Source organism: Zootermopsis nevadensis, unplaced genomic scaffold (assembly GCF_977971745.1).
Source record: "Zootermopsis nevadensis isolate Lab colony 2312 unplaced genomic scaffold, Znev_1.0 Znev_ptg000217l, whole genome shotgun sequence".
NCBI lineage: Eukaryota > Metazoa > Arthropoda > Insecta > Blattodea > Termopsidae > Zootermopsis > Zootermopsis nevadensis.
The window spans coordinates 313,682-328,752 of NW_028259347.1; the positions used below are offsets into that span (position 1 = coordinate 313,682).

A 15,071-nucleotide genomic window follows, 5' to 3' on the forward strand; every position below is an offset into this window, starting at 1 on the left:
ACTTTCGAATAATCTCGAAAAATTAAAATATCTCTATCGTCCAAACCCTTGGACATGCATTGACGAGACTCTGACATGAAGTTGACATATGCGTTCCCTCAAGGTGACATAAGGTTTGTCTCTCAGATGCCTATAGATCGGGAGATATTTGCCTTTTAAAAATTGACTTTCGAATAATCTCGAAAAATTAAAATGTCTCTATCGTCCAAAACCTTGGAAATACATTGACGAGACTGTGACATGAAGTTGACAGATGCGTTCCCTCAAAGTGACATGAGGTTTTGTCTCTCAGATGCATACAGTTCGGGAGATATTTGCCTTTTAAAAATTGACTTTCAAATAATCTCTAAAAATTTAAATGTCTCTATCCTCCAAACCCTTGGACATACATTGACGAGATTCTGACATGAAGTTGACATATACGTTCCCTCTAAGTGACATAAGTTTCGTTTCTCAGATTCCTACAGATCGGGAGATATTTGCCTTTTAAAAATTGACTTTCGAATAATCTCTAAAAATTTAAATGTCTCCATCCTCCAAACCCTTGGACATACATTGACGTGACTCTGACAGGAAGTTGACATATATGTTCCCTCAAAGTGACATTACTTTTGTCTCTCAGATTCCTACAGATCGGGAGATATTTGCCTTTTAATAATTCACTTTCGAATAATCTCGAAAAATTAAAATGTCTCTATCCTCCAAACCCTTGGACATACATTGACGAGACTCTGACATGAAGTTGATATATGCGTTCCCACAAAGTGGCATAAGGTTTGTCTCTCAGATGCCTACAGATCGGGAGATATTTGCCTTTTAATAATTGACTTTCAAATAATCTCGAAAAATTAAAATGTCTCTATCGTCCAAACCCTTGGACATACATTGACGAGACTCTGACATGAAGTTGACATATGCGTTCCCTCAAAGTGACATAATGTTTGTCTCTCAGATTAATACAGATCGGGAGATATTTGCCTTTTAAAAATTGACTTTCGAATAATCTCTAAAAATTAAAATGTCTCTATCGTCCAAACCCTTTGACATACATTGACGAGATTCTGACATGAAGTTGACATATACGTTCCCTCTAAGTAACATATGTTTCGTCTCTCAGATTCCTACAGATCGGGAGATATTTGCCTTTTAAAAATTTACTTTCGAATAATCTCTAAACATTTAAATGTCTCTATCCTCCAAACCCTTCGACATACCTTGACGTGACTATGACATGAAGTTGACATATACGTTCCCTCAAAGTGACATAAGTTTTGTCACTCAGATTAATACAGATCGGGAGATATTTGCCTTTTCAAAAATTGACTTTCGAATAATCTCGAAAAATTAAAATGTCTCTATCCTCCAAACCCTTGAACATACATTGACGAGACTCTGTCATGAAGTTGGCATATGCTTTCCCTCAAAGTGACAAAAGGTTTGTCTCTCAGATGCCCACAGATCGGGAGATATTTGCCTTTTAAAAATTGACTTTCGAATAATCTCGAAAAATTAAAATTTCTCTATCGTCCAAACTCTTGGACATACATTGACGAGATTCTGACATGTAGTTGGCATATACGTTCTCTCAAAGTGATATAAGTTTTGTCTCTCAGATTCCTACAGATCGGGAGATATTTGCCTTTTAAAAATTGACTTTCGAATAATCTCGTAAAATTAAAATATCTCTATCCTCCAAACCCTTGGACATACATTGACGTGACTCTGACAGGACGTTTACATATACGTTCCCTCAAAGTGACATAAGTTCTGTCTCTCAGATCCCTACAGATCGGAAGATATTTGTTTTATAAAAATTGACTTTCGAATAATCTCTAAAAATTTAAATGTCTCTATCCTCCAAACCCTTCAACATACATTGACGTGACTCTGACAGGAAGTTGACATATACGTTCCCTCAATGTGACATAAGTTTTGTCTCTCAGATTCCTACAGATCGGGAGATATTTGCCTTTTAAAAATTGACTTTCGAATAATCTCTAAAAATTTAAATGTCTCTATCCTCCAAACCCTTCGACATACATTGACGTGACTATGACAAGAAGTTGACATATACGTTCCCTCAAATGGACATAAGTTTTGTCTCTCAGATTAATACAGATCGGGAGATATTTGCCTTTTCAAAAATTGACTTTCGAATAATCTCGAAAAATTAAAATGTCTCTATCCTCCAAACCCTTTGACATGCATTTACGAGACTCTGACATGAAGTTGACATATGCGTTCCCTCAAGGTGACATAAGGTTTGTCTCTCAGATGCCTATAGATCGGGAGATATTTGCCTTTTAAAAATTGACTTTTGAATAATCTCGAAAAATTAAAATGTCTCTATCGTCCAAAACCTTGGACATGCATTGACGAGACTCTGACATGAAGTTGACATATGCGTTCCCTCAAAGTGACATAAGGTTTGTCTCTCAGATGCCTACAGATCGGGAGATATTTGCCTTTTAAAAATTGTCTTTCAAATAATCTCTAAAAATTTAAATTTCTCTATCCTCCAAACCCTTGGACATACATTGACGTGACTATGACATGAAGTTGACATATACGTTCCCTCAAAGTGACAAAAGTTTTGTTTCTCAGATTAATACAGATCGGGAGATATTTGTCTTTTAATAATTGACTTTCGAAAAATCTCGAAAAATGAAAATGTCTCTATCCTCGAAACCCTTGGACATACATTGACGTGACTCTGACAGGACATTTACATATACGTTCCCTCAAAGTGACATAAGTTTTGTCTCTCAGATTCCTACAGATCGGGAGATATTTGCCTTTTAAAAATTGACTTTAGAATAATCTCTAAAAATTTAAATGTCTGTATCCTCCAAACCCTTGGACATACATTGACGTGACTCTGACAGGAAGTTGACATATACGTTCCCTCAAAGTGACATAAGGTTTGTCTCTCAGATTCCTACAGATCGGGAGATATTTGCCTTTTAAAAATTGACTTTCGAATAATCTCGAAAAATTAAAATGTCTCTTTCCTCCAAACCCTTCGACATACATTGACGTGACTATGACATGAAGTTGACATATACGTTCCCTCAAAGTGACATAAGTTTTGTCTCTCCGATTAATACTGATCGGGAGATATTTGAATTTTCAAAAATTGTCTTTCGAATAATCTCGAAAAATTAAAATGTCTCTATCCTCCAAACCCTTGGACATGCATTGACGAGACTCTGACATGAAGTTGACATATGCGTTCCCTCAAAGTGACATAAGGTTTGTCTCTCAGATAACTATAGATCGGGAGATATTTGCCTTTTAAAAATTGACTTTCGAATAACCTCGAAAAATTTAAATGTCTCTATCGTCCAAAACCCTGGACATACATAGACGAGACTCTGACATGAAGTTGACATATACGTTCCCTCAAAGTGACATAAGTTTTGTCTCTCAGATTCCTACAGATCGGGAGATATTTGCCTTTTAAAAATTGACTTTCGAATAATCTCGAAAAATTAAAATGTCTCTTTCCTCCAAACCCTTCGACATACATTGACGTGACTATGACAAGAAGTTGACATATACGTTCCCTCAAATGGACATAAGTTTTGTCTCTCAGATTAATACAGATCGGGAGATATTTGCCTTTTCAAAAATTGACTTTCGAATAATCTCGAAAAATTAAAATGTCTCTATCCTCCAAACCCTTTGACATGCCTTTACGAGACTCTGACATGAAGTTGACATACGCGTTCCCTCAAAGTGACATAAGGTTTGTCTCTCAGATGCCTACAGATCGGGAGATATTTGCCTTTTAAAAATTGACTTTCAAATAATCTCTAAAAATTTAAATGTCTCTATCCTCCAAACCCTAGGACATACATTGACGTGACTATGACATGAAGTTGACATATACGTTCCCTCAAAGTGACATAAGTTTTGTCTCTCAGATTAATACAGATCGGGAGATATTTGTCTTTTAAAAATTGACTTTCGAAAAATCTCGAAAAATTAAAATTTCTCTATCCTCCAAACCCTTGGACATACATTGACGTGACTCTGACAGGACATTTACATATACGTTCCCTCAAAGTGACATAAGTTTCGTCTCTCAGATTCCTACAGATCGGGAGATATTTGCCTTTTAAAAATTGACTTTCGAATAATCTCTAAAAATTTAAATGTCTCTATCCTCCAAACCCTTGGACATACTTTGACGTGACTCTGACAGGACATTTACATATACGTTCCCTCAAAGTGACATAAGTTTTGTCTCTCAGATTCCTACAGATCGGGAGATATTTGCCTTTTAAAAATTGACTTTCGAATAATCTCGAAAAATTTAAATGTCTCTATCGTCCAAAACCTTGGACATGCATTGACGAGACTCTGACATGAAGTTGACATATGCGTTCCCTCAAAGTGACATAAGTTTTGGCTCTCAGATTCCTACAGATCGGGAGATATTTGCCTTTTAATAATTGACTTTCGAATAATCTCGAAAAATTAAAATGTCTCTTTCCTCCAAACCCTTCGTCATACATTGACGTGACTATGACAAGAAGTTCACATATACTTTCCCTCAAAGTGACATTATTTTTGTCTCTCAGATTAATACAGATCGGGAGATATTTGCCTTTTCAAAAATTGACTTTCGAATAATCTCGAAAAATTTAAACGTCTCTATCCTCCAAACCCTTGGACATGCATTGACGAGACTCTGACATGAAGTTGACATATGCGTTCCCTCAAAGTGACATAAGGTTTGTCTCTCAGATGCCTATAGATCGGGAGATATTTGCCTTTTAAAAATTGACTTTCGAATAATCTCGAAAAATTAAAATGTCTCTATCGTCAAAAACTTTGTACATACATTGACGTGCCTCTGACAGCAAGTTGACATATACGTTCCATCAAAGTGACATAAGATTTGTCTCTTAGATTCCTACAGATCGGGAGATATTTGCCTTTTAAAAATTGACTTTCGAATAATCTCGAAAAATTAAAATGTCTCTTTCCTCCAAACCCTTCGACATACATTGACGTGACTATGACATGAAGTTGACATATACGTTCCCTCAAAGTGACATAAGTTTTGTCTCTCAGATTAATACTGATCGGGAGATATTTGAATTTTCAAAAATTGTCTTTCGAATAATCTCGAAAAATTAAAATGTCTCTATCCTCCAAACCCTTGGACATGCATTGACGAGACTCTGACATGAAGTTGACATATGCGTTCCCTCAAAGAGACATAAGGTTTGTCTCTCAGATAACTATAGATCGGGAGATATTTGCCTTTTAAAAATTGACTTTCGAATAACCTCGAAAAATTTAAATGTCTCTATCGTCCAAAACCCTGGACATACATAGACGAGACTCTGACATGAAGTTGACATATACGTTCCCTCAAAGTGACATAAGTTTTGTCTCTCAGATTCCTACAGATCGGGAGATATTTGCCTTTTAAAAATTGACTTTCGAATAATCTCGAAAAATTAAAATGTCTCTTTCCTCCAAACCCTTCGACATACATTGACGTGACTATGACAAGAAGTTGACATATACGTTCCCTCAAATGGACATAAGTTTTGTCTCTCAGATTAATACAGATCGGGAGATATTTGCCTTTTCAAAAATTGACTTTCGAATAATCTCGAAAAATTAAAATGTCTCTATCCTCCAAACCCTTTGACATGCCTTTACGAGACTCTGACATGAAGTTGACATACGCGTTCCCTCAAAGTGACATAAGGTTTGTCTCTCAGATGCCTACAGATCGGGAGATATTTGCCTTTTAAAAATTGACTTTCAAATAATCTCTAAAAATTTAAATGTCTCTATCCTCCAAACCCTAGGACATACATTGACGTGACTATGACATGAAGTTGACATATACGTTCCCTCAAAGTGACATAAGTTTTGTCTCTCAGATTAATACAGATCGGGAGATATTTGTCTTTTAAAAATTGACTTTCGAAAAATCTCGAAAAATTAAAATTTCTCTATCCTCCAAACCCTTGGACATACATTGACGTGACTCTGACAGGACATTTACATATACGTTCCCTCAAAGTGACATAAGTTTCGTCTCTCAGATTCCTACAGATCGGGAGATATTTGCCTTTTAAAAATTGACTTTCGAATAATCTCTAAAAATTTAAATGTCTCTATCCTCCAAACCCTTGGACATACTTTGACGTGACTCTGACAGGACATTTACATATACGTTCCCTCAAAGTGACATAAGTTTTGTCTCTCAGATTCCTACAGATCGGGAGATATTTGCCTTTTAAAAATTGACTTTCGAATAATCTCGAAAAATTTAAATGTCTCTATCGTCCAAAACCTTGGACATGCATTGACGAGACTCTGACATGAAGTTGACATATGCGTTCCCTCAAAGTGACATAAGTTTTGGCTCTCAGATTCCTACAGATCGGGAGATATTTGCCTTTTAATAATTGACTTTCGAATAATCTCGAAAAATTAAAATGTCTCTTTCCTCCAAACCCTTCGTCATACATTGACGTGACTATGACAAGAAGTTGACATATACTTTCCCTCAAAGTGACATTATTTTTGTCTCTCAGATTAATACAGATCGGGAGATATTTGCCTTTTCAAAAATTGACTTTCGAATAATCTCGAAAAATTTAAACGTCTCTATCCTCCAAACCCTTGGACATGCATTGACGAGACTCTGACATGAAGTTGACATATGCGTTCCCTCAAAGTGACATAAGGTTTGTCTCTCAGATGCCTATAGATCGGGAGATATTTGAATTTTAAAAATTGACTTTCGAATAATCTCGAAAAATTAAAATGTCTCTATCGTCAAAAACTTTGTACATACATTGACGTGCCTCTGACAGCAAGTTGACATATACGTTCCATCAAAGTGACATAAGATTTGTCTCTTAGATTCCTACAGATCGGGAGATATTTGCCTTTTAAAAATTGACTTTCGAATAATCTCGAAAAATTAAAATATCTCTATCGTCCAAACCCTTGGACATACATTGACGAGATTCTGACATGTAGTTGACATATACGTTCCCTCAAAGTGACATAAGGTTTGTCTCTCAGATGCCTACAGATCGGGTGATATTTGCCTTTTAAAAATTGACTTTCGAATAATCTCGAAAAATTAAAATGTATCTATCCTCCAAACATTTGAACATACATTGACGAGACTCTGACATGAAGTTGACATATGCGTTCCCTCAAAGTGACATAAGGTTTGTCTCTCAGATTCCTACAGATCGGGAGATATTTGCCTTTTAAAAATTGACTTTCGAATAACCTCGAAAAATTTAAATATCTCTATCGTCCAAACCCTTTGACATACATTGACGAGATTCTGACATGTAGTTGACATATACGTTCCCTCAAAGTGACATAAGTTTTTTCTCTCAGATTCCTACAGATCGGGAGATATTTGCCTTTAAAAATTGACTTTCGAATAATCTCTAAAAATTTAAATGTCTCTATCCTCCAAACCCTTTTACATACATTGACGTGACTCTGACAGGAAGTTGACATATGCGTTCCCTCAAAGTGACATAAGTTTTGTCTCTCAGATGCCTACAGATCGGGAGATATTTTCCTTTTAAAAATTGACTTTCAAATAATCTCTAAAAATTTAAATGTCTCTATCCTCCAAACCCTTGGACATACATTGACGTGACTCTGACAGGAAGTTGACATATATGCTCCCTCCAAGTGACATTAGTTTTGTCTCTCAGATTCCTACAGATCAGGAGATATTTGCCTTTAAATAATTCACTTTCGAATAATCTCGAAAAATTAAAATGTCTCTATTCTCCAAACCCTTTGACATACATTGACGAGACTCTGACATGAAGTTGACATATGCGTTCCCAAAAAGTGGCATAAGATTTGTCTCACAGATGCCTACAGATCGGGAGATATTTGCATTTTAAAAATTGACTTTCAAATAATCTCGAAAAATTAAAATGTCTCTATCGTCCAAACCCTTGGACATACATTGACGAGACTCTGACACGAAGTTGACATATGCGTTCCCTCAAAGTGACATAAGGTTTGTCTCTCAGATGCCTACAGATCGGGAGATATTTGCATTTTAAAAACTGACTTTCAAATAATCTCGAAAAATTTAAATGTGTCTATCGTCCAAACCCTTGGACATACATTGACGAGATTCTGACATGAAGTTGATATATGCGTTCCCTCAAAGTGACATAAGGTTTGTCTCTCAGATTCCTACAGATCGGGAGATATTTGCCTTTGAAAAATTGACTTTCAAATAATCTCTAGAAATTTAAATGTCTCTATCCTCCAAACCCTTGGACATACATTGACGTGACACTGACAGGAAGTTGACATATACGTTCCCTCATTGTGACATAAGTTTTGTCTCTCAGATTCCTACAGATCGGGAGATATTTGCCTTTTAAAAATTGACTTTCGAATAATCTCTAAAAATTAAAATGCCTCTATCCTCCAAACCCTTGAACATACATTAACGAGACTCTGACATGAAGTTGACATATGGGTTCCCTCAAAGTGACATAAGGTTTGTCTCTCAGATGCCTACAGATCGGGAGATATTTGCCTTTTAAAAATTGACTTTCGAATAATCTCTAAAAATTTAAATGTCTCTATCCTCCAAACCCTTGGACATACATTGACGTGACACTGACAGGAAGTTGACATATACGTTCCCTCATTGTGACATAAGTTTTGTCTCTCAGATTCCTACAGATCGGGAGATATTTGCCTTTTAAAAATTGACTTTCGAATAATCTCGAAAAATTATAATGTCTCTTTCCTCCAAACACTTCGACATACATTAACGTGACTATGACAAGAAGTTGACATATACGTTCCCTCAAAGTGACATAAGTTTTGTCTCTCAGATTAATACAGATCGGGAGATATTTGCCTTTTCAAAAATTGACTTTCGAATAATCTCGAAAAATTAAAATGTCTCTATCCTCCAAACCCTTGGACATGCATTGACGAGACTCTGACATGAAGTTGACATATGCGTGCCCTCAAGGTGACAATAAGGTTTGTCTCTCAGATGCCTATAGATCGGGAGATATTTGCCTTTTAAAAATTGACTTTCGAATAATCTCGAAAAATTAAAATGTCTCTATCGTCCAAAACCTTGGACATACATTGACGAGACTCTGACAAGAAAGTGACATATGCGTTCCCTCTAAGTGACATAAGTTTCGTCTCTCAGATTCCTACAGATCGGGAGATATTTGCCTTTAAATATTGACCTTCGAATAATCTCTAAAAATTTAAATGTCTCTATCCTCCAAACCCTTGGACATACATTGACGTGACTCTGACAGGACATTTACATATACGTTCCCTCAAAGTGACATAACTTTTGTCTCTCAGATTCCTACAGATCGGGAGATATTTGCTTATTAAAAATTGACTTTCGAATAATCTCTAAAAATTTAAATGTATCTATCCTCCAAACCCTTGGACATACATTAACGTGACTCTGACTGGAAGTTGACATACATGTTCCCTCAAAGTGGCATTAGTTTTGTCTCTCAGATTCCTACAGATCGGGAGATAATTGCCTTTTAATAATTCACTTCGAAAAATCTCGAAAAATTAAAATGTCTCTATCCTCCAAACCCTTGGACATACATTGACGAGACTCTGACATGAAGTTGACTTATGCGTTCCCACAAAGTGGCATAAGGTTTGTCTCTCAGATGCCTACAGATCGGGAGATATTTGCCTTTTAAAAATTGACTTTCAAATAATCACGAAAAATTAAAATGTCTCTATCGTCCAAACCCTTGGACATACTTGACGAGACTCTGACATGAAGTTGACATATGCGTTCCCTCAAAGTGACATAAGGTTTGTCTCTCAGATGCCTACAGATCGGGAGATATTTTCCTTTTAAAAATTGACTTTCGAATAATCTCGAAAAATTAAAATATCTCTATCGTCCAAACCCTTGGACATGCTTTGACGAGATTCTGACATGAAGTTGACATATGCGTTCCCTCAAGGTGACATAAGGTTTGTCTCTCAGATGCCTATAGATCGGGAGATATTTGCCTTTTAAAAATTGAGTTTCGAATAATCTCGAAAAATTAAAATGTCTCTATCGTCCAAAACCTTGGAAATACATTGACGAGACTGTGACATGAAGTTGACAGATGCGTTCCCTCAAAGCGACATGAGGTTTTGTCTCTCAGATGCATACAGTTCGGGAGATATTTGCCTTTTAAAAATTGACTTTCAAATAATCTCTAAATATTTAAATGTCTCTATCCTCCAAACCCTTGGACATACATTGACGAGATTCTGACATGAAGTTGACGTATACGTTCCCTCTAAGTGACATAAGTTTCGTTTCTCAGATTCCTACAGATCGGGAGATATTTGCCTTTTAAAAATTGACTTTCGAATAATCTCGAAAAATTTAAATGTCTCTATCCTCCAAACTCTTGGACATACATTGACGTGACTCTGACAGGAAGTTGACATATATGTTCCCTCAAAGTGACATTACTTTTGTCTCTCAGATTCCTACAGATCGGGAGATATTTGCCTTTTAATAAGTCACTTTCGAAAAATCTCGAAAAATTAAAATGTCTCTATCCTCCAAACCCTTGGACATACATTGACGAGACTCTGACATGAAGTTGATATATGCGTTCCCACAAAGTGGCATAAGGTTTGTCTCTCAGATGCCTACAGATCGGGAGATATTTGCCTTTTAATAATTGACTTTCAAATAATCTCGAAAAATTAAAATGTCTCTATCGTCCAAACCCTTGGACATACATTGACGAGACTCTGACATGATGTTGACATATGCGTTCCCTCAAAGTGACATAATGTTTGTCTCTCAGATTAATACAGATCGGGAGATATTTGCCTTTTAAAAATTGACTTTCGAATAATCTCTAAAAATTAAAATGTCTCTATCGTCCAAACCCTTTGACATACATTGACAAGATTCTGACATGAAGTTAACATATACGTTCCCTCTAAGTAACATATGTTTCGTCTCTCAGATTCCTACAGATCGGGAGATATTTGCCTTTTAAAAATTTACTTTCGAATAATCTCTAAACATTTAAATGTCTCTATCCTCCAAACCCTTCGACATACCTTGACGTGACTATGACATGAAGTTGACATATACGTTCCCTCAAAGTGACATAAGTTTTGTCACTCAGATTAATACAGATCGGGAGATATTTGCCTTTTCAAAAATTGACTTTCGAATAATCTCGAAAAATTAAAATGTCTCTATCCTCCAAACCCTTGAACATACATTGACGAGACTCTGTCATGAAGTTGACATATGCTTTCCCTCAAAGTGACAAAAGGTTTGTCTCTCAGATGCCCACAGATCGGGAGATATTTGCCTTTTAAAAATTGACTTTCGAATAATCTCGAAAAATTAAAATTTCTCTATCGTCCAAACCCTTGGACATACATTGACGAGATTCTGACATGTAGTTGGCATATACGTTCTCTCAAAGTGATATAAGTTTTGTCTCTCAGATTCCTACAGATCGGGAGATATTTGCCTTTTAAAAATTGACTTTCGAATTATCTCGAAAAATTAAAATGTCTCTATCCTCCAAACCCTTGAACATACATTGACGTGACTCTGACAGGAAGTTGACATATAGTTTCCCTCAAAGTGACATAAGGTTTGTCTCTCAGATTCCTACAGATCGGGAGATATTTGCCTTTTGAAAATTGACTTTCGAATAATTTCTAAAAATTTAACCCATTGACAGGGGCTTGCTCTGTTGTGGTAATTGTGTTGCAAGTGTGATAGCAACTTAGATATGAATTATGTGAACGTGTAAGGTGTGGATGTCTAGTTATGTGTGTGGGGTGTTCTACGGAGTGTAGTAAAATAGTAGAAATGTCGGCCGCAATCACATTGCGTGAATAAGAGTCTGCTTCCTGGAAAGAATATGTTATTTCCTTTTATCTGCTTCTTCCGATTTCACATTCTCAGTTCAAGCTAATGCCACAGAAAGATCTTCAAAACGTCTGCAGTTTCACTCGTTTAGGAAGTGCGGTGATGAAGATCTCTGGCATAGCTATACCGGACAGTCTTGATAATAGTGGGTGTCCGTTCTCTGACCCAGGAGGGCTTTAAAAGTGTGCTGACCACGCATTACTTAGTTTGTATTTTCTCTATGTAAATCTGTAAAGAGATGTCAAAGCGGGAGGTAACGGGAATACTTTGTGATCATCACCGAGAGGGAGTTTCCAAACAGTCGTTAACGGGAGATGCGCAATAGCAGTTGTCCTATGATCGAAAAGTGTGACTTGCCAGTGATGAGATTGCTTTTTGTAAGTCAGGTAAGTGCAATGAGTTTTCTGGATTGTGTGTGTTTTTCTGCAAGTGGTTTTCAGCGAATATTGCCGGCATTAATTTTGTTGGTAGTGTATTAAGTGTTGATTGCTGCATGTGCCAAAATGGAGTCTGACGAAGTGAAGTTGGTGTTGTTGAAGTACGGTCACCAGTGGGCTGGGTCGTTGGGTGTGTTATAGATGCTCGTGAAGTACAACCTGGTGGCAGAGGGGCTGTGTAGTGGCGACATATGCAATAATCGTTTATAGTGCTTCGTTCATTGAGCTGTAGTTTACGAAATCCCACCTGTTTTCATAAATGATGGAAGATATTTAGGTTATGGAAATGTTTATTAGTTGGTGTCTTATAGGTGATGTTGGTCGTACTTTTCAAATGACTCAGCTCGCGAGACGTTTTCGCCCTTCTGCAAAATTACTTGTGAGAAATTATCGCGTAGGGAGAATGTCGGTGCTGAATTTCCGTGATGTCTTGAGTGCCAACATGAAATGTGACGAGGATAAGTTCGTGTTGGAAAGGACGTGGACGATTTCACTGGGTGATTTATATGTAGACGTGCAGGTATTCAAGAGTTGTGTCTGGTATCAATCTGAGCAGTATCATAACGGCGACCGACAGGTTATGTGACAAATGTGCCCTAGGATGTAGGCGATGTAGATGAAAATTGTTGGCTACTTGTTTCATAGTGCTTTGTGCTAAGTTGATTGAGCTGTAGTTTATTGGGTGTGGTTGGATTCATAAATTATTTTATGATTTTTGAGGTTATGGAAATGATTGGTAGTTGGTTTCTTATAGGCGAAGTTGGTAGCTCGTTTCGCCTTAATTTTTTTCTTTACTTCCTGTCGTTTTTAAAGGAGAAGATGTGTCACTAAAGGTATTCACGGAATAAAGTTTGAGGTCTTCATAATTTTACAGTCTTTGGAGTGGTATTTCAGTCAGCATTTGGTTCGGCAGTAACGTGTAGTGTTCGCGGACGGGCATGTACCTCAGGTGTATTGTCGGTAGATGACAGGACAGTTCGTCAGGGTGCGCACATATTGATCATTGAATATCCCTCATGCTCCGCCGGTGGCGGGATGTGTTCGCTGTTTTTCAGACGTTGCCGTCCCTGCGTGCGAGAAAATGGCGCTGCTCCTCTGCTGTTATTGTTTACTTCGGACGGCGTGATGGTAGGATGCATGCCCAGTCGAGTGCAGCTTTACTCTCTTATATTTCCAATGCTTGCAAGTTTATTTGAACTGATGTTTGTCATCTTTCTCCTGTGTGAAGTACGAAAAGTGGGAAATATTTTGGTTGCACGAAAGGCCGGATTAGTTGCCAGTAGGTTATTAATGTGGTGTAGAGTGCCTTCGTAGTAAGAATTAATACTGGTCTCTCAATGCGGATGTTTATTTCTGTACATGGTTTTGTTTCAGGTAGGCGTGAATGCAAGCATATGGGATACTTCAGCCGTTATGCAGTTTCGAGTCCATCATTACTACGGAGGTAGCAAGACTTTGCTCCGGTAGCTGACATGACCACTGTGCATGATGGACACAATTCATCAGTCGATGCGGTTGGGATGACCCACAGACTCGTGGTGGCAGCCTCTGTTTTTGTGACTTGCATGTGGAAATTCAGTAGCTGTTGATTTAACTTTGTGCAAGAGCTTATCGCAGTGAAGAAGCTAGAAGTAAGCAGCTAGGGTTACAGGTTGTAATGTTGGTTATGTGGCCACCACACCACACCACACCACAGTTGCCCACTTTTGATTCCTAGTGACCAAGTATGGGGTGTTCGTAGCATGCCTCACAATGCCACAAGGAAGACCTCAGGCCCTCGTGCGATTATATACCTTGCTTTCCGAGGAGGTGTACTGTTATAGATTTAGTGGGAGTGCCTAGTCTGTCTCAAAGAGGAGTTTGAGATCAGGGGATGTGCTGAGTAGCAACTTTCATGTGAACTGTAGCTGTAGTGTGTGTTTACTGGCATCAACGAAGACATGGAGGACCAATTTGTCTGAATATCAGTGTTTCAGAAGATCAGTTGTGTGCGTGATGGGGAAGCAGCTTATTTGGAGTTGGAGATGTGAAGAACGAGACAGAACGAAGCACCTGGAGTGTTTGTTACTTGGATAAGGAATTGCATTATTCAGGTATGTTAGAGAGTAGAGTTTGTTTGCATTCCATAGATCCTTCTTAGGAGTAATCCAAAGGATGCAGTACAAGTCATTTCATACAATAAACATAAACTTCAGGACTTCATTCAATATACGTAAACCTCGGTACTTTTGACAGAATTACAAGAACGTGTTTAACATATGAATGTACATAACCTTCAGATTTTGCAATTCAAGTATGAAAGCTAATTTCAGTGCAGGCTTGAATACATTTATATCACAATTTAGAGTTTTAATTATTAAATAACTTGACACGTGTAAAGTACACTCCTCTTTGACATTTAGCAGGGTTTACATCTTGTAATTCAATTATGTACATCTGTATTTCTTTTAAAATTATCCAACTTTTCCACCACAAATGATAGCAAGCAGAATATAAATTCACTTGCAAGTGGAAGTATATTAAATTTACGAAATTATTCTCTATAAGGTAAGCAGCTTTTGACACCTGCCATTGTTGTGATTATTTTCTTTTGCATGTAAAAAGCCTTAATAGTGTGTGTGATAAGGAATTGCATTATTCAGGTATGTTAGAGAGTAGAGTTTGTTTGCATTCCATAGATC

General features: G+C 37.2%; 1 long non-coding RNA gene across 2 annotated transcripts; it reads left to right on the forward strand.

Annotated features, from left to right (window-relative positions):
• The first annotated feature begins 13,318 nt into the window (after positions 1-13,318).
• On the forward strand, positions 13,319-14,376 carry LOC147870684 (uncharacterized). 2 transcript variants are annotated; one of them, XR_015533249.1, is made up of 2 exons: positions 13,319-13,673; positions 13,765-14,376. It is a non-coding gene; the product is annotated as an uncharacterized LOC147870684 (long non-coding RNA). The 2 variants fall into 2 exon arrangements; XR_015533248.1 differs by having other exon boundaries at positions 13,319-13,669.
• Positions 14,377-15,071: the final 695 nt, after the last annotated feature.